Genomic DNA, 23,545 nt, shown 5'->3' with positions numbered 1-23,545 from the left:
TGACAGACATCATAAAACGGATGATATCAAGTGTCCATAGACTTGCTGGCCTCCACTGGTGGAGTTCTAGGAGGACCTAACTGTCTCTTGGTTTTTTGTCTCTCCAGCTATGTACTAAATAGGTTGTTCAAACTATTTTAAATTTGTAACATTGGAGCCTGATCAAAGATAGTCAAGTTTGCATAATTCTCAACTCTGTTTAGCAGAGCTGAGAAGAAATTTGCTATCATCATTTTCCCTTAATGGGAGAAGTCCAGTTATGCCTTTTACTCTGGGGGGAACATATATTTCTGCTGATTTTCTGTTGAAAATTTGAATTGAAATGCTTACGTTTTATGTAGCTTTTGAAAATATAAGTACTCGCCTTATTGTCCCATTTCTGAGTATTTTGTTCTGGGTCAGGTTTTATGTGCCTGAGTTGATCCGTTGTCACATATAATCAGCAGTTTGGATACTGGTTGCCTCTCCTTCCTAGATGTGCTACCTAGACTGCAGGTCCCGTGTTGCTTGCACTGTTTGTGTTGGTATAGCAGCGGGCTTTAGGCACACAGACCTGCATGTATGCTGTGGGGCTCAAAGGTTTGTTTAATTTATCAATTTAAATGCCCAGCTTACACAGTGAAAAACCTATCCAAGTTGTGAGGGTCCTGTAGTATGAAAACACTTCAAATACTGTTGTGCAAGAGAAATCCTCTATGCACCTGCTATTCTCTACCTTAGTCTCTTCAGTAACAACTATAATGCTGTGTTTCCCCCCTCCCCACTTATTCTAGTACTGTGTCTTTTCTTTCCTTTGTAAAAACCCATTATTTGAAGTAACTAAAAATTTGAAGTAACTAAATATCATTTCAGCATGTGGGAGTTTACCTGAGGAGGAAAAATCTGTCGTCAGTGCGGCAAATGAAGAGACGGGACGCAGCTTGATGCAAGCAAATGTCAATTTATTGTACAGAAGCACGAGGTTTTATACACTTTCAGAAGCTGCGCGTTTTAAACAGATTGGTTCTTGAAGCTAAGCCTTGCATACTAGGCAATCCCCGATTGGTGGTTAACTACCATCAATTAACAGCAAGGTGTTACCTTTCCTTGGCGCCATCCGTCTCCCACTCCCCTGTGCTCTGCAAACATGCCTCATCATGTTAATTGTTGTCTAGACAAGCTCGAGCACATCCCCCTCAGCTAACTGATTGCCACGCATGGTCCTAGTTTCCAGCCCGCTCCTGCACGTCAGGAACCAACTTGGAAAGTGGGCTATTAAAGCAATAGCAGAATACTTGCAGCCTTCACTGTTTTCCAGGTAGTAGGCACATACATTGGCCTGTTCCGGAAAGCTACGTGAAAAGAACAGTGCAGCTAAAAATATTTCAATTTTACCTTGTACTGACTTCTTCTGTGGCTGCCATACTTGACTATCCTGTCATGACTTACTCCAGAACGTGTATTAAATCCAACATGTGTGGCTGCATATGGGATGAACTGGCAACTGCAATGTCCAGATGGCTATCCTGGAATGATGCAATGAAAGAAAGGAACAATAATTTAGGGTACAGCGTTCAAGATCAGAACTCAATATAAGTTGTTTTGAGAGCATGGCATTAGAATTCTTTTGTGGCTTTTTGATGTTCTGTCTTCATAATAATATGAGGGGACGTTAAAGAAACATGATCTTAATCCAGATGTACTTGAGAAGAATTTAAGTTTTGAAGGTATCTCTGTCTTCCTCCTTGGGACTGACTGGAGTGCAATTAATCTGTGAAACACATTGTGCAATGTGATTCTTATCAGACAATCATGAGGTGTTTTCGAATTTGAAGAAGTAGTTGATTTCTTACTCTCAAAAATAAGCACCATATGGTTTTGTAACCAGTTCCCTGACTGGCCTCCCAGCTCATTTAGTCTCTGGCTTTCTGACAGAATTGCTGACTCTCTTTTGGTTGTGCATCAGAGTAAACTATTAGTTTTAAACAGAATCCCTAACTTGTAAAGAAAACTGTAGTAACTCATGTCTGCAGTAATATGCAAATTTGATTTACTAGCATGTATAAAACGGTATGAGATCTGCGGAGAACATGTGAAAAGTTTCCAATACATGAAAGCTTTGACAACTATTTATTTTCCTTTCTCATCAGGGTGTGGTGAACACTGGTTACAAGGACTTGCCAAGTAGAATGGCTACTCCAGCCAGTAGCCTTTTTTCCGATAACATCTTGAAGTTATTAAAGCTGTTTCTCCTGAGAAAGAATATTTCAGTTTCAACAAAAGGACGATTTAGATTATGGGGCTATTGATCATGTCATTAGAGGAATTTTGATAATGAAGGTGAGTTTCAACACCACTTAAACATCTTTGATAAAAACATATAAAATGTGTTGTATGAAAGCAGTGATTTTGCTAGTGAGTTTAGTCATTCCAAGGAAACACTATCATTCAATGTCTACACGATAATGTGGTGAAGGGAATTTCTTGCATGTTTCAAGCGCTAAAATATGGGGCAGAAAGAGATTCATAAAAATTTTGATACTGTAAAATTATTGTTGTACTTTAAACTCGTGTCTTTAAAGAATGTGTTACTGAGAATCAGCCCATCTCGTGAGCTACTCAGCTGTGCCTTAAGCAATATGACTTCAAGTGCTAGACAGTTTACGGACTCAAATCAGTACGCATTGAACAAAGGTGCTGACAAGTAGGAATAGGTGAGCTGTTCATGATACTCTAAAAGACTTCAAGTAGTGCAAGTACTTCAAAGGCCAAATGTTTTGATGACACTTACTACGTCTTTGTGCCAAGGTACAGTAGAGGTAGAGCATCGCTTATAGATACAGTGGCTTTCTATTGAAACAAGCAAGGGTTTAGCCTCAGAATATGAAATGTATTTCAACCCTGAGATGACATCATTGGGCTATATCCTGCATAGTCTCTGTTGTAACAGCAGTAGCCCTGATACCTTCCAACATTTGGCCCCTTATTCTGGGAGGAGAAAAGGAACTAGATATACTGTTGAATCAGGAGGCAGCCTTAAGATCGGTGAAAACTGATATTACTTCTATGTTGGCTGTAGTTTTCTGTATGAAAGATGTTTCTTGAGATAACCTGATTCTTTTTCAGTTAAGCTTATTTTGGATGTAGTAAAGAGGAAGGCTTAATTTCTGTAGTCATGGTGAGCTGAAGATTGACAGGAATTCATATTTGCCTGGAGGTAGCATTAAACAAAAGTACAGTCATGCTAAACATTTAAACATTGGCAGACTGGAATTGCTGTTTGGCTAAGAAATTGTTTGTAAAGAGAAGCATATTCATGTTCAGCTTTTAAGGAATGTAGTCTAGGATTTAGGTAGACTTTCTCATTTAATGTTTATTTTCTGGGATTTTTTTGTGTGTGTGGTGGGTTTTTTTTGAGTTTTTTTCCCCTCCAGTGTCAAGCGTATTACATCTGAAATGTATCAGGCCAAATCTGGTGCAGTAAGAACACAAGGACAGTTCTTAAAACTGCCTGAATTCAATGGTTGGTGCTAGTTTACAGACCAAGGTTATTGTGATCAGTATAAGGTAAAGGCCAAATCCTACCCCATTTACTCATGTAAGTAATCCCACTAATTTCAGGACAAATCAGTAAACTTTACAGAACTTTGCCTGAAGGGTCAGTCTGTAATATAACGAAAGGCAAGATACAATAGGAATCCATCATAATGATTGTTTCGTTCTTCAACAGAAAGGTATGAAGTGTTATTTCAATAACCTTTTTCAAGACCAACACGCTTTCTATTAAAAAAAAAAAAAAGGACAGAACAACAGGAAAAGCCATACTCTTACAATCTAGGAAAACGATTATCACAGCTGCAACTTATATAAAAGGTAAAAGAGAAATAATTTATTTATATTTCTTGTTGTCAGTTTGGCCTTTAAATGATGAGCCACACTAGGAATAATTAGAGAAATATAAAATGAGCTCCTGAAAGTTAGTGTGGATTAACATTGAAAAACAGCAGGCAGTGGTAAGTCAGGGTTGCTAACATATCACATTGCTTTCCAATTGAACGAAAGGCTAAAAATTCAACTTTTCAGGATCCTTGGTGAATCACTGTATACCTTTTGTTACTAAGGAACTTCTTCTGATATTAATTATGTATGAAATAAAGAGCCAATATGGTATAGGTTAGGGACCCAATCCAGGGCCAATTGAAATTAACACAGACTGTTCACAAAAGCTTTTGGATCAAGGCCTGTATATACTGCATAACTCCAGATGTTATTATCTGCGTTGAAATATATGTATGAAATGGAAAATGAATCACATAGCAAGGTTTTGATTATGTTGAATAATAATTTCCTCATAAACAAGAATGTTATGCTCTTTGCATTAAGTGCCTTTAAAATAATGATAGAATTAAAAAAGAATAATGCAAATGATAACAGAAAAGGATACATAAGCATAACTTTTCAAGGGTTCACTATCTTCAGAGCTTATGTTCAAGGTAAACGAATAACAGTAGAAATATCTATTAGTTCAAGAAAAGCAGGTATTGGTGGTACAGAAAGTTGATTTTAAAGGAAGAAAAAAAAGAGCAGGAAGCCTGTTTCACTTAGTGAACCATTCCATAAGCAAGGTTTGTACAGCATCTGAAAAACCTTTCTTACAACCTCCTTCAAGGGACACTGACTTAAAAGGTTTTGTCCAAAGTATTATCCCTGTTTGAAAATCTATGTTTTTATTAACGTTGGGCAACTTGTATGCAAGTTTTAAAGTTTTAATTAAAAACTTCCTAAAATTATAATCCAACTAAAAAATAAACTCCTGTGATCTCCAAGAGCAAGATTGTGATATCTTTCTGCATTGGGCTTTGTCTTGAATCAGAGAAATTCATACTGTACATTGATTTACTCATAGCTTACTTTTGTATATTTAACAAAACATTGTGCAAGTGATGACAAAATATGTCTCCAAGTAAAATATCATATTATCTTGGACTAATGAAATGATCTAGTCTTTTCCTAAAGAGGGAGAAACATTTCCTCAAACTACCAACACATATGGTCAGAAAGACTAGTACTGGGAGCAATAATATTTTCTCCCAAGGAAGTATTGTTGAACTCTTTGTGTGGTCTGCATCTTTTAACAATGTTCAGATGCTACACTGTGGTCTGTATTCGTACTAAAGCAGTAAAGGTTGTGAGAAGTCACTGGGGAATTTATGACATATTTAATTTTGGGTTTTTTTGATGAACTATTTCTCCATATTTGCCCAAGTAGAGCATTTTTTATTTAAGAAATTTAGTTTGGCAGTCCCTATGCATCTGCTGGATCTGGGGGTCCCCACTTCATGCCCAGGTTGACAAAGATTCTATTATTCCAAAAATAGTTTTCTGGCAAAAACAATGTATACAAGTTATGAATGTAAAAGCATGTGCAGGAAATGCTTTCTGCTGCCATGGGTGTCACTTACACAACTTCAGTAGAAGTAGGGCTTGGTTTTATTTTATGATTAATAAAGAAAAGTGCTTTTTTATTCTTCTTAATGTATACCTTTTTCTTTATAGGGTTGGCAGATATTTTAGGACTGATGCTTGTTTCTCCTAATCCTTTTACTGAAATAGTGACCAGATTTGTTTTTGCTTGGAATAGTGGTTATCACACTACCCACAGAGTCACACCTGGCCTCCATTTGCCTCTCGTACCAGAAATTGTATTTATTATTGCTAAGCACACTGTCTGCTGCTTTCTTCTCTTGTGTGCTTTGTAATGGCAGATTTGAGTTCAATTTCATTAGGAGGGACCTACAGGAAGTCAAAACAAGGTTAATGACTTACCCAAATTGAATTAAAAATGGGATTAGAATTTATGATTTCCTGCCTCAAAACTTTTACTCCAGACACTAAGCAGTGCCATTTTCATCTTTACTTAGATCCACGATTCGTATTCATGCACAGAAATTTTACTGGCAACCAAAGGATTGTAAAAGGATTGTTGTTTGTAAATATAGGAATGCCAACATAAGTATCAGCTTTATGTTTATATCCATTGCCTCTACAGTAAATATACACATTTCTGTGAATAGTAAGATGACCAAAGAAGAAAATGTGTAACAGAACTAATGGGAATAATGAGAAGACATGACAAGAAAATTTTGATGTCACCTTAGCTATGTGTGTCTATACCTTATGCTTTTTCATCTGCATAGGACCAGCTTCTTTCTGCTTGGTCTTGTCCAAATAGCAAGATGTGTCCAAAAAGGAAAATGTTTCTTCAGTTGATGAAACTACTAGGTTAAATGTTCCAAAGATCATTGATACACAGGTAGCTAGGTTACTTTGCCTAATTGAGATACCATGTGCTTTTGCCATGATACAGAAGTATAAAGTTGCATGTGGGAATTTACAAATCCGAGCAGCATCCTTACTGAGTGAACTGTCAATTTCTTGGAGTAGAGCATTTTGCAGTGCAGCCTTTTCGTGATGTTTTCAGCTTTAAATTTCCATTTATGTTGGAAAAAGTATTTAAAAATTGGATTCTGTTCTAAGCAAAGCTGAATGCAAGTGGACCCCAGTTTGCTTTAGAAGCATTTCAATTCCAACTTAATTTTTTATAGAACTTCAGACAGAAGAAACTGCTCTTTTAATACAACAGCTTATGTACAGTTTTGTGTGAGTAGCCTAATTGTTTTGGTAGTGGAAGTCCGTTGCTATTCAAGAGCTTTACTCTGGAAAAGCATTTTCTAGGATAACTGACTAATTTTTTTCCACATAGCATATACCTATTTCTGATGTTCAGTATGTCTAATGTTAGGTTTCTGCGTTACTAATTGGGTGTAAAAATCAGTAACCTGATTTTTTTTTTAAGTATTAAACTGCAAGGGCAGCCCCTGCAATCTCTTTGTGCTGACCAGTTCTGTGGAAAAGGTGAAAAATAATTATGGACTTTTGGTCCATGAGACTGAGTACTCAGGTGTGGAAAACTTCAATTAAAAAAGTATCTGTGTCAGCAAATTAATGTCCAGAAGAAAACCTGTGACAAAAAATGCTTGCACAGGTGCACACAGTGGAGAGGGATAGACTTTTACGTTAAATTGATTCCAAGGGCTCATTGTAAATAGCTACAATCAAAACATACTTTCATATTTTAATTCCATTGCACTTGTACTGAGACTACCCCCCACCCCACCCCACCCATTGACATGGTTTCCCTCTGGAAACCTCTCTTAAAATCATAGAATGATGCAGGTAGGAAGAGACCTTTAAAAGTCATCCAGTACAACCCCCCTGCAATGATCTTCAACTAGAGCAGGTTTCTCAGATCCCCATCCAACCTGACATTGCATGTTTCCAGGGATGGGGCATCTACCATCTTTCTGGGCAACCTGTTCCGGTGTTTCACCACCTTCATTGTAAAAGAATTTCTTCATTACATCAAATTTGATTTTACACTTTTCTTAGTTTAAAACCACTACCCCTTGTCCTATCGCAACAGATCCTACTAAAAAGTCCACCTCCAGCTTTCATGCAGGCCCATTTAGGTACTGGAAGGCAGTGATAAGGTTTCCCTGGAGCCTTCCCTTCTCCAGGCTAAACAACTCCAACTCAGTATTTCCTCACAGAAGAGGTGCTCCATCCCTCTGATCATTTTTGTGGCCCTTCTCTGGACCCAATCCAACAGATCCATGTCTGTCTTGTGCTTGAACAAGTACTTCAGGTGGGGTCTCACAAGAGTGGAGTAGAGGGGGAGAATCCCCTCCCTTACCTGCTGGTCATGCTGCTTTTGATGTAGCCCAGTACATGGTTGGCCTTCTGGGCTGTGAACACACATTGCTGGTTCATGTCCAGTTTTTCATCCACCACTACCCCAAGTCTGTCCTTCTCTGCAGTGCTGCTCTCAATCCCTTCATCCCCAACCCGGTGCTGATTACTAGGGATTGCCCTAACCCCTGGTGCAGGTCCTTGTGCTGGGACATTTGTTTGATCAGTTGTTTCAATCAGTGGCTTGGTCATGCTATTTTGTTTCAGTCAGTGGGTTTGTCATTACCTATGTTTGGGCATAGTGATCATGGGATGATAGTTTTTGACTCTCAGAAAAGTAAGAAGGGTGGTCAGCAGAACTCCTGCCTTGGACCTCCTGAGGTCTGACTTTGGCCTGTTTAGGAGCCTGGTTGACAGAGTCCCTTGGGAGATAGCTCTGAAGGGCCAAGGGGTCCAGGAAGGCTGGACATCCTTCAAGAAGGAAGTCTTAAAAAGGCACAGGAGCAGGCCGTCCCCATGTGCTGAAAGATGAGGCAGCAGCGGAGAAGACTGGCCTGGCTGACCAGAGAGCTTTGGCTGGAACTCAGGGAAAAAAGAAGAGTTTATGACCTTTGGAAGAAGGCGCAGGCAGCTCTGGACGACTACAGGGATGTCACGAGGTTTTGCAGGGCAAAGATTAGAGAGACAAAAGCCCAGCTGGAACTCGGGCTGGCCACTGCTGTAAAAGATAACAAAAAATGTTTTTACAAATACATTAGAAACAAAAGGAGGGCCAAGGATAATCTTCATTCTTTATTGGATGCAGCAGGGAACATTGCCATAAAAGATGAGGAAAAGGCTAAGGTCCTTAGCGCTTTTTTTTAAGCCCTTCAAGGGGGACGTAGAGGTGCTGGAGCACATCCAGAGAAGGGCAACAAAGCTGGTGAAGTGTCTGGAGCATAAGTCTTATGAGGAACGACTAGTCCAGAGAAGAGGGATCTTATTGCTCTCTACAGCTCCCTGAAAGATGGCTGTAGCAAGGCCAGGGTCGGTCTCTTCTCCCAGATTACGAGTGACAGGAGAAGAAGAAATGGCCTCAGGTTGCACCAGGGGAGGTTTAGATTGGATATTAGGAAAAATTTCTTCGCTGAAGGGGTGGTCAAGCATTGGAACGGGCTGCCCAGGGATGAGGTGGTGGAATCACCGTGCCTGGAAGTGTTTAAAAACCATGTAGATACGGTGCTCAGGGACATGGTTTAGTGGTGGGCTTGGTAGTCCTGAGTTAACAGCAGGACTCGATGATCTCAAAGGTCTTTTCCAACATAAACGATTCTATGATTCTATGCTGATTAGAACCTCATAGTAATTTGTTTGTGGGTGCAGATGTAGCAGATGTCATAAGCTATCTAGCCAGTTTCTGAGTAGTAATATGTGGTCAACCAGTGTTGCGGCTGAGTTGTAATACGCGGTCAACCAGATGCGATAAAGGCAGAAAAGAGACACTAGAATCACAGTTCAGTTTTTCAGTGAGTGAAGACAAGAACCTTCATGCTATCATTTCTCTAAAATACTCCCCCAAACCATGTATAGAGACAAAGTCTGCATCAATAGGAAAGATAAATGTGTTTAGATTTCTTTAGGAACTGGAAAACCTATGGAATAGATAGAGCTTATGACAGAAGGGTGGGTTCTGTCTAATGGAAGATGAAAGGCTATTGGCACCTATTAAAAAATTACAGGGTTGTTTTTAAAATGCAAGACTGGGAAAAGCAGATGAATCAGATAACAATCTAGGATTAAGTTCTTTAAGTCTCAAGGTAAAACGAAGTGAGAATTTGTTAAAACTAATTTTAAAAAACGGCATAAACTGTCAACACAAAGTCTCTTCTAAGTAGAAAATCTGAAAACTAAGAAAACGTACCATACATAGTGCCATAGCCATGCTAGAAGCTTAGAAAAAAAGATGCATAAGGAAGGCCTGACTAGGAGAATAAGGAATCCATTTTAAAAGACTGCAAATAATTAATATAATTGAAATAAAAGGACAGCAAGGTAAAGTCCGATACCATATAGAAACTGAATTTGCAACTGGAATAAGTTGCAGAATTACAAAATGACAATTACACCAGTTTTAACATAAGAGGATGTGCAGAGAAAGAAAGCGTACTTATGGGAGTTTTTACTTGCTAATTTTTACAGATGAAACCTGTATTTCTGAACAGGTAGATTCTTCATTAGACAAAATGCTGGATATGTTCAAATGACCTACTCCAGAATATGACTGTCTCTGCCTTCTCCCCGCAGCAGTGTTTATAGGAGGATGTGGTGCCTCTCTACGCCATTGGACATAACGCTGAACAGGTTACTCAACGTTAAGTTTTCTTCTGTTCAATAGTTCAGTAATCCAAAACTAGGAGGGTGGCCTTGGCCAGCAAAACTAGTCATACGAGCAAGCAAAGAGACTGAAATATTAATGCTGACTGCCTGAAATATTAATGCTACAAGCAGTGAGGAACAAGGGGTACGTGCAGAATCCGGCCCTCCAGGAAAACCATTCACTTATATGGGCAAATATTTGCCATCCCTCTTCATTAGATCATGGAATCTGTTATCCCTAGGGCCAGGGAAGCAATTTAATAGCCTTTTTGTTTTCTACTGTCCTTATTTGAGCATATTCCTTTGAGTGTGCTTTGTTTCATTCAAGAGAAAACAGCTTTGCATTTCCAGTTCCATGATGTTCGCTCAGTTACAAAGCAGCAACACGTTCATCAAAGAACTTCATTCATTTGCAGAAGTACCAATCTGTATCTAGTTTAGAGTGTAAGGACATCAGGAGAGAGGCCATATTTACTTTTATTTGCTATTTTTTAATCCACCTCCAGATGCATGTGTTGTGCAAAACTTACTAAAACTGGGCTATTTCTTATTAGAGGTAGAATCTAATTGACAGTTATCTTTACTAAAGGCAGAGAAAGGAAGTATTATGGGAAGAAAACAATCTGATAGTAATCAGACCTGAACTCGTTCTCTTACCTGCCCTTAAGGCTTCCTACATCCCAGAAAAAGTGTTCAGCACTAAATCTGGAAGAAATGAGGTGTCAGTTTTCATTAATTCTTTAAAGTTTTTCAAACAATGCCATCACTGGAGAGAAATCTGATGGATGTCCTGGAACTTATCAGCAGGTTACATGGCAGTCAATATACATAGTAACAAAACTTATTTTCCAAATGGTGGTTTCACAGTTCATTTTACCTTGAAACCCCACTCTCTGATATTACATTACCATACTATAATAGCTCCTATGTGTATTAAAAGCGTAAAGTAAAACCTTCTCCTCTGCACTATAATACATGGAAGGAATGGATCAATAAAATCTTAAAAGTAATACATCTTTCAAACACTGAGAGCTCTCAGGCTGAACCGGAAGAAGTAGCAGATACTTTCAGTTTATATTTTGCATACAAATAAAGGAGACTTTAATTCTTACACTTAGGTTTTTGACCTGATTCATTGTGAGGACCAGGTTATTTAGGTAAACACTGGATAAAAATTATATGCTGCATTGTTGTTTCTTAAAGATAAGGTGTAAAATCACTGAAGCCAGTATTTTTTTCCAGTTGTCTTACGAATGACTACTTGATGTGTTCCATGAAGTTTGTTATGTTGTATATTTTCCACAGGCCATAGTACAAGCCATGTCAATACAGTCATACAGTTACTGTGTTTAACCCCATATCTCCTTAGGATACAGTATCTATAAACTTGCTCCACCCTCAGCATTATTAATAATCTTATATGACAGTTTCCCTTCTGTCAGACTTAAGTCTTTGGACTTAGACTTCCAAAATGCCCGTAAGTATTTCTTGAAGATACCAGCCAACACATGGTCTTTGGCCTTTCTGGGTGTTCTAAGAAAGTTGCTGAATGGCTATGTTTGTTAGTTATAATTTCAGCACCAGGATTTTTCTGACTGTATCATTTTGGATCATACTTTCAACTCATTCAGTGATCCAGGTTAAAAGAAAATTTATTATTTAAAATTAAGTCACCATGTACTCTTTAAATATTAGAAGCAAGACCACATGTGTACTAAATGAGGTCATGTAGGAATTTCAGAGCATTTTTATATCAAAGAATCTAAAACCAAAATATGACAGAATGATAGATTTATATTTAGCTTGATAAAATACACTACTTCTACTTATAAAGAATATAATGCATAAATCAGTTTTAAATTTGTTCAGTGCAGGGCAAATCTAGCAAAGGTGTAATATCTTTCAGCTTGAAGTAATGCAATAAGTATTTTTCTCTTGGGACAGAGACAGAGTATTAAGAAATAAGCCTGAAAATAATAAAGAATAAGGCAGTAGTTGAGGCATTGTAGACTAATATTAGAAAACAATGCGTCAGTGTTGATGGTAATTGAAAACATGTACTCAAATATATGTCAATGGATCCTGGAACTGAGTTGCTGGGATGCTAATTAGTTTCATGGTTGCTTGGTGGATTGGTGTCAAAGAAATACAGAAACCAAAAAAATGTGAAGGGAGGAATGTGCAGAAGACTTATAATCAGAAAAGGGTATTCACTTGCATTAATAAACAAAGAAAAAAAAATCTTTCTCATCTTTAAAGATAAACTACTGGTTCTTAGTCCTCATGGAGATTTTAAAAGCCTTTCAGTGCTTTTATATTCCTTTACAAAGAATAAAGCTTGAAATACAGCAATACTACATGTTCATTTTCTTTTCTTTGTTTTTCAGATGATGTATTTCAGTTCAGTTGTGTGTTGTGCAGGAGTGCTGGCAGGGTTGTGTAGTCAGACCACTTCTGGATTTGGGAATGCACTTGGTATGGTTGGGGTGTCAGAGGTTTAGGAGCAGGCAGCAGTAGGAGCACCAAAATCCTCACCAGAAGCGCTTGCACAGATGCCTATAGTGATGGCTCTTGGTGGCACAATGGATATGTACACTTCTTATACGCTGTATGTGCTCAATTCACAGCATCTTTGTTAAGTCTTATTAATTGATTTACTATTCTTTGAGAGGATAGGAAAATATATTATGAAAATACATGAATCCCTGAAGGTGGCACTCTTAACTAAGGGGGGAGTATAAGGTGGGGTAAAAGGTCTTAATTGCTGAATAAAAGTTTAAATTTTGTCAGAGTTGAATGTTTTTTTTAAATGAAAAAATGATGTTTCAAAAAAGCACTGATATCATTACATATTTGTGGAGCTTCCCATATATTTTCTCAACTGAAACAATTTTCTTGTTATGACTCTACCAACTGCCTCAGTTGATCTAAATTAGAATTTATTAATTTGCAGGGAAATATGTATTTAAAAAAAAAATAATTTAGTTTTAATGCTGTTTCTCTAAGGAGGATTTTGTATCTGACACTATGGAGGCCAGTTTGAGGCTGTAACTTGGTAAGGGAGAAGAAGGGAGAGTACTGCTACTTTGCCAGTTTGTCACTTAGATTATGGCAGTCTTCTAATGAGTCCAGGGCCATTTTGCCTGCCTTAATTCTCTGTAGGCAAGATGTGTCTGGAAACTCTGGCGGGTGCATCCACACAACTCTGTCCCATACATAAGAAACAGTGGCTTCAAAGGAGCCGTTCTGGCTCTGTTTCTTACAAGCTGTCATCCCAAAATGTTCTAGCAATGTATTTTTGGAAAAGAATTAAATTAGGTTAAAATTTCCTATAACTATTATATTTCTATTTCATTGTACAAAAAGGAAAACAACATTAAAAATTAAACGGGCCTTTCTTGCTCAATGTTTATTTATGCTTTGAGTATGAACACAATGTAATATTTTATTTTGGGTCTAAATAATTTAATTTTGCAGGTCTTACCATTGCAAAATTAATTGAAATCTCTGACCTTCCTCAGCTTGTAGCTGCATTTCACAGTCTAGTTGGTTGGCAGCAGCAACTCTTACGTGTATTGCTGAGGACATAATAGAATAGTCACACCTTAGTGTTCACCCTTCTGCCAAGGTTTTAAAAATTGTGGCATATCTGGGCACTACATTGGGGTGTAGCTTCCAGTGCTTCTTCAGTGACTTATGCAAAAATGCTGGGTACTCTTTACTTTAGCCTGTCATATGACATTTAGGATGAAGCTCACTAAAGGCCCTTTTTTGTTTTCCTGAAAATACAGTTGAATCCTAGGAGGAGTTGGGGGCTAATTCTCAGGTTCAGTGTGAGGGGAGGGAAGAAGCCTTATACAACTTAGCTTAACAAATTTGGTAGGACTGGAACAGAAGGAGCAGGAGGCTAGTGACTTCGGCTTTTGTGTTCATTAGAAGAGATGTTGATGTTGGTCTTCAGGATTTCTTTTGCTGGAGAGTGTTTGCTTAACAAAGAGTCTGACTTAGATTCCGTACAGCACTACTCCTAAGATTCTGATGTAAACAACTAGGGGCTAGAGGAATTGTAATGAGACATCTTTTAGGTCCCTATGTATCAATTATTTCCTACTCCAATGATATACACCTGTTGAAGTTTTCTGTTCTGAATCATAGAATGGTTTGGGTCAGAGGGGACCTTAAGACCATCTAGTTCCAATCCCCCACCACGGGCAGGGACCCCTCCCACCAGCCCAGGTTGCTCCCAGCCCCGTCCAGCCTGGCCTTGGGCACTGCCAGGGATGGGGCATCCACAGCTGCTCTGGGCAGCCTGGGCCAGTGTCTCACTGGAATTTCTTCCTAGTATCTGATCTAAATCTTCCCTCTTTCAGTTTAAAGCTATTCCCCTCTGTCCTGTCACTACATGCCTTTGTATAAAGTCCCTCTCCAGCTTTCTTGCAGCCCCTCCAGGTGCTGGCAGGCAGCTGTAAGGTCTCTGTGGAGCCTTCTCTTCTCCAGGCTGAAGAACCCCAACTCTCCCAGCCTGTCTGCACAGGAGAGGTGCTGCAGCCCTCTGATGTTCTTCATGGCCTTCTCTGGAGTCACTCCAACAGGTCCATGTCCTTCTGGTGTTGGGGGCTCCAGACCTGAACCCAGTACTGCTGGTGGGGTCTCATGAGAGTGGAGTAGAGGGGGAGAATCCCCTCCCTCAACCTGCTGGTCACGGTTGTGATGCAGTCCAGGATACAGTCGGCTTTCTGGACTGCAGATGCACATTATCAGCTCATGTTGAGCTTGTTGTCAAGCCCCCAAGTCCTTCTCCTCAGGGCTGCTCTCAATCCATCCTCTGCCCAGCCTGTATTCGTGCTTGGGATTGCCCTGACCCACATGCAGGACCTCGTGCTTGGCCTTGCTGAACTTCATGAGGTTGGCACAGGCCCACCTCTCCAGCCTGTCAGGGTCTCTCTGGACGGCATCCCTGCCCTCCAGCGTGTCGACTGCACCACACAGCTTGGTGTCACTGGCAAACTTGCCAAGGGTGCACTCGATCCCACTGCCCATGTCACCGACAAAGATGTTGAGCAGTGCTGGTCCCAGTGCTGACCCCTGAGGAGCACCACTTGTCAGTGGTCTCTGCTTGGACGTTGAGCTGTTGACCGCAACTCTAACTGTGACCACCCAGGCAATTCCTTATCCACTGAGTGGTCCATCTGTCAAATCCATGGCTCTCCAGTTTAGAGACAAGGATGTTATGCAGGGCAGCGTCAAATGCTTTGTGCAAGTTCAGGTAGGTGCTCTTCCCTGATCTGTCAGTGCTGTAACCCCGTCATAGAAGGCCACCAAGTTTATCAGGCATGATTTTCTCTCTGAAGCCATGCTGGTTGTCACCAATCACCTCCTGATTTTCCAGGTACCTTAGCACAGTTTCCAGGAGGATCTGTTCCATGATCTTGCCAGGCACAGGGGTGAGACTGACTGGCCTGTAGTTCCCTGGGTCTTCCTTATTTTTCTTTTTAAAAATGGGGGTTATGTTTCCCCTTTTCCAGCTTCGCTGGACTGCCACAGCTTCTCAAACGTGATGGGTACTTGCTTAGCAACTTCACCTGCCAGTTCCCTCTGTTCACACGGATGCATCTCATCAGGTCCCACGGACTGTGCACCTTCAGGTTCCTTAGGTGGTCTTGAACCTGATGATCTCCTACAGCGGGTGGTTCTCCATTCTCCCAGCCCCTGCCTTTGCCTTCTGCAACTTGGGCAGTGGGGCTGGAGCACCTGCCAGTGAAGACTGAGGCAAGAAAGTCACCGAGTACCTCAGCCTTCTCCATGTCCTGGGTAACCAGGTCTCCTGTTTCCTTCTGGAGAGGGCCTACACTTTCCCTAGTCTTTCTTTCATCACCTACATACCTACGGAAGCTTTTCTTGTTGCCCTTGATGCCCCTGGCCAGATTTAATTCCATCAGGGCTTTAGCTTTCCTAACCTGATCCCTGGCTGCTCGGACAATTTCCCTGTATTCCTCCCAGGCTACCTGTCATTACTTCCACCCTCTGTAGGCTTCTTTTTGTGTTTGAGTTTGTCCAGGAGCTTCTTGTTCATCCTTGCAGGCCTCTTGGCTTTTTTGCCCAACTTCATCTTTGTGTGGACGCATCACTGCTGAGCTTGGAGGAGGTGATATAATTACTGTGTCCTATTCACTACTACAAAGCAATCACATATCAAACTGCTTCGTCCCCCCCAATTAACAAAGCTGAAATAGAAGGAGGCACAGAGTATGACAGGAGCTGGAGCACTTCAATTTCTGAGAATTCCTTCCAAATATATTCCTGAGTTTTTATCTTGTATCTGCAATAGGTGGATCTTTTTTTCCAGCTGAACTAATTTCCAAGGAGACCAATGTCTTTGGTATTTTTTTTTTCTGTACATGTAGCCTGTCTTAATTTCTAGTGCTTTAGCATTAAAGATATTTTGGTGCTAAAGTCAATGCAGCATTAGACCAGCCACGCTTGCTTCCAGGTTTGCTGAACGTGGCACCATTTCTGCTTGAGCAACACTAGTTGAACGCTGGCTTGAAGACAGCATCCATGGCTAGTGTGATCCAAGCTACACCCCTGGGTTAGTGTGCAGTCTTGGTGTTATAGGACTCTCCTCAATTATGGTAATAGTATCAAGAGAGCAATTCTTGAACCTCTTCGTCACAAATAAATGTAAGGTTTTTGCACGTACATCCAGCAGTTGCTGAATGCTAGCCATAATACAGTTTTGCATGTTAGCTGAAAAATTTGGCATAAATTATGAGGAATCAACAAAGTACTCTGCAGAATGTTTATCTAGTCCTATAGTAATTCTGTAACAGGTCTGCAGGACCCTGCAGGATCCCATAAACCAGACTGCAGAGTTCCAAAACTTTTTAGCCGGCAGCAGTGTTGTAAAATAAGCTGTATATGTTTATCTAGTCAGATGTATATATAATCCTAGCCATTGCTGTAACGGTGGACTAGGTTTGGAAAGAAGTTAGAAAGTAAGGCTCTTGTCCTGCAAAATAACAAATTACTTCAGCTCCTATTATGCCTGTAGAATCTTTCAGCAAAAATTCTAAAGGCATATCTGCTTATGTGACCAAACCCAATAACAATCATAGGCAACAGTCTTTTAACTGGGTGCTAGAATGAACTTTTATTTGCTTTTGTTTCACTTATTTTAGGAATTATATAATTTCTTGATATATGAATTTTAATTCTTTTTTCCCTAATGTGGTTTTAATAACTGCAGGGACTGACACTGACAGCTGTAGGTGGAGCAGATACGCCTGCTACTAAAATACCAAACTATCAGTTACTCTGACTGAGCAGAAGGATTTTGTCTTGACAACAGTCTTGACGATTGTGGGTGCCTTGATTCTTCTGGATGGAGCTACCCTGTCATGTGTTGTGTGTGTGGTAAGGAAATACCACTGGTTTGTCCCCTTTTTCTGTGTGAAATAAGACTAGGGCATCTACTTCGGAAACTTTTAGAAATTAGATGTTGCAGAAGATTGTATAACTGGACTGGCTCCCTGACAGAAATTGGCTCATAGTGGTAGTAAATAACAAAACATTACAACTGGTTAGATGTCTGGTGGGTTTTCTAGAATTAGGATTTGGCAAACGAGCTCCTTAAATGTCAAGGACAGCAAAGAAATCAGAATATGTCTGAGTTGAATGATGCCAACTCAAGGACTGCAAGCAGTACGTATGTGCTAGGGGAGCCCTTCCTCATTTTTACCCTGCTTTTTAGTAGCTCTTTTACATGTAGCCCAAGCACTTCCATGCGGCACTTCACTGAACAGCGTAAACATGCTAACGATTCAATTCCAGTTGGTCACAGGCATGGTGAACTGGGCATTGACTGGCAGTCACACGTCAGCATGGAGCTTAAACTACTGGCCTTGAGAGAGCAGATTCCTTCAGATCAGCAGTGGTCTTAAGGTACAGGAGAACTTGCATAGCTTTGCTCAGGTTCTAGCCATTCTGTATGTAAATGGTTCCTAGTACACTAAATCTGGCAATTGAACTTTAAAAACAACTAGGAAAAACAATAACAGCAATGTGATTTACTCGTAAAACCAACAATGTAAGCTAGTATTTTATGCAGTGCTGAATGGTCTTCATTGGAGTATCTCACCCAGAAACGGACTTTGAGGAAATGGGAAATGTGCTGTTTCATAACAAGCAAGATGGGAGATGTTATTTAAACAAAGAACATATTTGTTTTGCTAGGGAAAAATGTTAAGGTAGTTCAGGGAGGAGAAACACAATTGTTTAAAAATGGCTGAAAACCCAAGGTTTTCTCAAAAGCATGTCTGAAAATCTGTTTGAAATGTGTGATTTTTATGCCAAGTGGGATGCTGAAGCTTTCAAAATTAAAACCAAAAAAAGCAAGCAATGCAATACTGAACTGTTGAACCATTGCTGTATCAGCTTCACAGCTTGTTAAAGTAAACTTTAATGAGCTGAAGAATAATGCAGTCTGCCTTCCCAAACAAATGACATGGGAACTTACAGCAAATGAACTATTTATTTTGGGATTCTTTTAATGGACTTGGAACTGTTGTTTTGACCAATATGCTCATTTAATACATTCGCATTTAGGCCGTGATCAGATCTTTGCAAATATAATTTTTGGGTTGACATGGCACAGCATCTACAGCAAGAAGGAAACCTATGGAAATTGTTGAAAGCTGCACTTGAAGCTGGATTAGATCAAGCTATTGAAGTGATACAGGAGTCCAATTCTGTCATTACCCTGGGTGAGAGTCCAGATATTTGTTGTCCAGTTGCTCAATAGTAGGCTTTTCAAGCTACTTCAGGTCTTGCATAACATTCTGCATATTTCACTGTCACTTTAATCATCTCAAACTTTTGTTTCCACTTCCTCTGAATCTATCCAATTCATGCTTGTTATCCAAATACTAAAATTGTTAAATAACTCCTTTCCTTATATGCCACCTGTCTCATCTGACGTTAGCAGTCATTCCTGCCTCTTTGTCCATAAATAGACCTCTGCAATCATTAGTCAACTTCATGCCTAATCATCCACGTCCCTATGTATATGCTATGCTTCCTCAGAAGCTGTAGTGTCCTGAGCTTTCCAACAGCGTGCCTTTTTCTTTTCCTTGAAATCTGCTCTGAAAACTTAAGCTTGCCACTTCATTTACTTACAGACTACCTGGGAGCACACTATTAAAGCATTCCCCAGCTTCGCCTTGACAAGTCTGCTCTTCTTTGATGCTATTTTTTATTCTTGATTTTATGTGTTTCAAGGCACAGATTCTACTTTATTGTCTGTTGCACACTCATGCTAAGCATTAAGTGTTATTTTAGTGCTGTACTAATGTGCAAGAGACTTCAAAATTGGCATTATAGGCATTAAAAATACAATAGCAGCTAAGAGGATTATGATGTATGTTTAGTCACAGAATACAAGGCTGTATTTCTTTCCTGTGTTTGTAATGAAACTTTTTATTCAGATGTATTCAAAAAGTACAACATTTTTGGGACTCAGTGCCTGCTTGTCACCAGTAAACCCATTCAATACAGTGTCCTGAATGTATGTCACATTAGTGAAAGCTGAAGGTCTCCTGATGTAGTGAATTACAAGCATAATTAATGTTATAGTTCTAATGAAAAACGCTGGGTAACTAGCAGTATCACACTTGATAATTCAGTGTACATCACGGCAGTACTAGAGTCCTCATCCTTCTGTGATGATACAGCACAGGACAAAAGGGTCCGTCAGGGCCCTAGACCTAAGACTACACTAATGCCATTTGTCATATGAATTTTTAGGTTTTTCTATTGATGTGTATTCCAGCTACTATGTAAGTCAGACCTGCATTTTATGATTAGACATTAATGAACAATGCCTCACTTTGCTGCGAGTGAACTCTGCTGGGTGTTTTTCTCACGTTAAAAAATAATGAAGGCCTGTAGCGCAGAGCTGGTGATAGTGGAAATACAAGGAATTTGGGCACAAACCTTAAACTGATACCTTTTTTTTAACCTTTTGAATGGTACTGGTTTATAGCAAAGAAATATGAGATGAAGTCGCTGAAGTTACTTCAGAGGGCCTCCCTCTTTGTGTTAATTCTCATAAAATAAAAAAACTCTTGCTTTTCCTAAAAATGGGTAACCTTGCACTGCCAAGATTTATGCAGGGTAATCAGCTATTCAGTCTGAGATTTCTCTAAGAATGGCAAGCTTTGGCCAACATTCATTTTCAATTTGCAACAATAACAAAAAAAATTGCCATGATATTTTAGGAGAGTTTAATTTCTGTAGAACAACTAAACATGGAAAATATTAACGGAGATCAGGAAACATTCAGTTTTCACACATCCCATCTACAGGACAGCATAGCCACTGAGTTGAAATGTGCCAGCTAATCATTTTTCTTTCATAATAATTCTTTCATTACAACAAATTGCAAGAAGTTAAGTGTTCTATGAACGCATGTGAACAAAAGACTATGGTTCCAGGTACGTAGGAGAAAATCCTTAAATAAAATAGTTCTTTTGCATTGGATTGCCTCAAGCTATTGAATATTTGCTATGTAGCCAGTTGATCTGTTTTGCACTTCTGCTGAAACCTGAGGTGAGGCCTAGGTCTTCTCTCCCCTAAGTTATGGGCGTTAGAAGTACTGTATATACCTACAGTTGTAATCAAGCAGATTCCTCCAGCTGACCCAAGAATACAGTTGGCTTCTTTCAGATGCAGCTGCATGCAGCCCTTAGCCAAATGGATGGGTCATCATGATGAGGGGCCTCTGAAAGGAGAGGGATATGGAAAAAAAGGAAGAGAACTGCCAAAGTGCCTCCCCCAGCAAAGCAGGCTGCTGTAGAGAGTAATGTTAAGTGCTGTTGTTTTTGTATAGTCACATTAAAAAATCCAACAGAAAACACTCACAGTCCTAGAAATTTGTTATTAGTCAAGATGTTTATATACTCTTCCCCTGAAGATTAAAGAAATTATTTTTAAAAGGGTCAGAGGCTTTATTTGCAATAAAGTAGTGAATTCCAAATAGAATGCTGTGCACAAAAAAAAAAAAATTATCAATGTTCAGGGTGATAACTGTTTGTGGTTTTAATTTTCACTCACTTAATTGTCTCTTTTGGCCATTTTTTTCCCCTGTATAAGTCCTAAGTCTGTGAGGATGGCAGAACTTCCCTAATATTTTCCACACTGCACAAAGAAGACCCTAACAGCTGTGATCATTCTTCTGGAGATGCATATGACCTGTAGCATCAGGAAGAAAGGCAAAAAATGGCTCTACACTGCCTCTAAGCCTTGCCCCTCCTTCTGGGGCTGCCAACTATTAAACCAGAGACTACATAGACTACTGACAGGTGGGGATCTGGTAATTTCAACAGCACCTTTTCAGATCTTTGTAACACCTTGCACTGGCCATATTTCCTTCACATAAGAATTCTTCACTGCTTTATCTGTTTTAGAGCTGCTTTGGATCACTGGACCCAGCTTAATGGGTGAGAGTCAAACTAGATGATTTTGTTCCAAGTAAATCTGTAGGTGATAGCTCATAAAGGAAGGTTTGCAAGATAAATTTAGTACCATGGGATCTTGCATTTACTTCCCCTGAGAAGACTCCATGTCAAATCTTTTCAGCTGACAATCTTAATGTTTCTGACTCACTGTCCATCCTATAAACTCAGTCTGGAAAGCAAGGTAATGCATCTGAAATAGGTGTAGCTTCATGGCTGTAAATGAAGCTAATCTGCTTGCATTGTATCTGATGTTATAAGTCTGTCAACATTATATCTGTATGCATTTTAGGAACTTAGAAACAGCAGGGAAAACAGACGTTGCTATATCAGACTGCTTTTATTCCCTTCTTCACTCATAGTAGACCTATGGTTGCCTTACACCTGGAGGCAGTTCTCTGTGTAACAGCACACTAAATTCCTTTGGCTCACGCATCTCATTCCCTTGGAGGGCTGTTGCAGAAGATATAAAAATGGTACAGCCAGAACATCCTTGCCTTTTCTGGTTGCCAGGCTCCTGGGAGGCACAGCCAGCCCTGTGGTTAAAAGGTGAAGAGGAATGGAAGCTGGAACGTGATGCTGATTTTAATAGGGACTCTAGGAGACTGAGCAGATGTACAGACAGTTAAGCTTGACATTACTGGGCAAACTGTGAACAACGTAAAAAAATAAATTGGTAGGTACAATTGATAGGTATGTTTGGCAGAGGAATCACCACTGCTTTTGCAGATGTCACATCTCACAGACCCACGGAGTTCCTTGAAGGATTCAATGAGCATGAGGATAAGGGTGATCTAGTTGATACTGCTGCTGTTATGGTTCTAAACTAAGCCCCATTTCTTTATCGGTAGAGTTACTCTGGAAATACACCCCTCATGAGCACTGTGGCTAGAAGTTTTAGGAATTGCTAGCAATTTTTAGAGCTGTGTTCTACCATCTTAACCCAAGCTGTGGAATCTCCTGGACTACAAAAATGTTAATTCCTGGACTTAAAATGGATTGTGTGTAAATGGAGTGTTTCTTGCATGCAGAGCCATGGAACTGAACAGAACAGAGATGGTAATTTGGACTGTGAGCAGTGTTGAAATTAACTATATGGTATAACATAATTGATGTCATCCTCAGACCCCATATATGTGTTCTATTTACCAACCTCACAAGGGCCTTGTGCAAAACTACCTCTTAAATCTTACGAGTATTTATTTTCATATCTTGCACAGAATGCACAAAAATTTAATGGTTTTCATTAGCACATGTAACTGCCAAGATTTGATTCTAGGTTTGAACACCAACAGATAGACCAATTTTTTTCATTCAGATAAAACCAACAAACTGTCATTGTTTACTGTATGCTTGATTAATGTGCTTTGGTGTTGTTTTGATAACTTAAAGCCATGGCTTTTCCTTTTATAACAAAACATTTTGTAATATATTTTCCTTTTGTCTCAGATACAGACTTGGCCCTGATCACTGGTGCAAGTGACGCAGTAAACTCAGCAACACAGGAAGATCCCAATCCTACTGTCACTAGCATGACAATACTGGAACTCTGGAAAGCAAAAAAAGGTACTAAAAATCAATGACAGAGTTCCATAGTGTTAGCTATGATATGCATATTTCTCACAAGAAAAGCGCTAAGGTATGGATATATAAATAAGAAACGTCTTTCCTAAATTAATGCCTCACAAGATGAATATACATAGGTACATGTTTAACTGACAATGGCCATTGCCTATAGACAGGGCAGAACTTCGCAGGGGCCTAGAAAAAAAAATCCTGGCCATTTCCATAGGACCATATGTATGTTGTAACAGCTACAGTACTGCACATTACCTTGCTTGAATCTACTGTGTTCGTCTTCATGGACTCAAAAGATTCAATACCTTTTGTGTCTTAGCCCATTACATTTTTTCAACGGATTCTCATTTCAAAATGAGCAAAATCAGTTAGGC

At 39.6% G+C, this 23,545-nt stretch overlaps 1 protein-coding gene across 1 annotated transcript in view; it reads left to right on the top strand.

Annotated features, from left to right (window-relative positions):
* ATP8B4 (ATPase phospholipid transporting 8B4 (putative)) overlaps positions 1 to 3,822 on the top strand; it is a 71,178-nt gene extending 67,356 nt beyond the window's left edge. The window contains exon 8 of the mRNA XM_080394690.1: positions 2,130 to 3,822. The gene's annotated coding sequence lies outside the window, so the exon portion shown is untranslated. The remainder of the gene's footprint in view (positions 1 to 2,129) is intronic.
* The last annotated feature ends 19,723 nt before the right edge of the window (positions 3,823 to 23,545 follow it).

This window comes from Falco punctatus (assembly GCF_963210335.1).
Source record: "Falco punctatus genome assembly, chromosome: 7".
In the NCBI taxonomy this organism is placed as follows: Eukaryota; Metazoa; Chordata; class Aves; order Falconiformes; family Falconidae; genus Falco; species Falco punctatus.
Note: the sequence above shows the minus strand (reverse complement) of the source record. Positions and strands in the feature narration are given on the sequence as shown.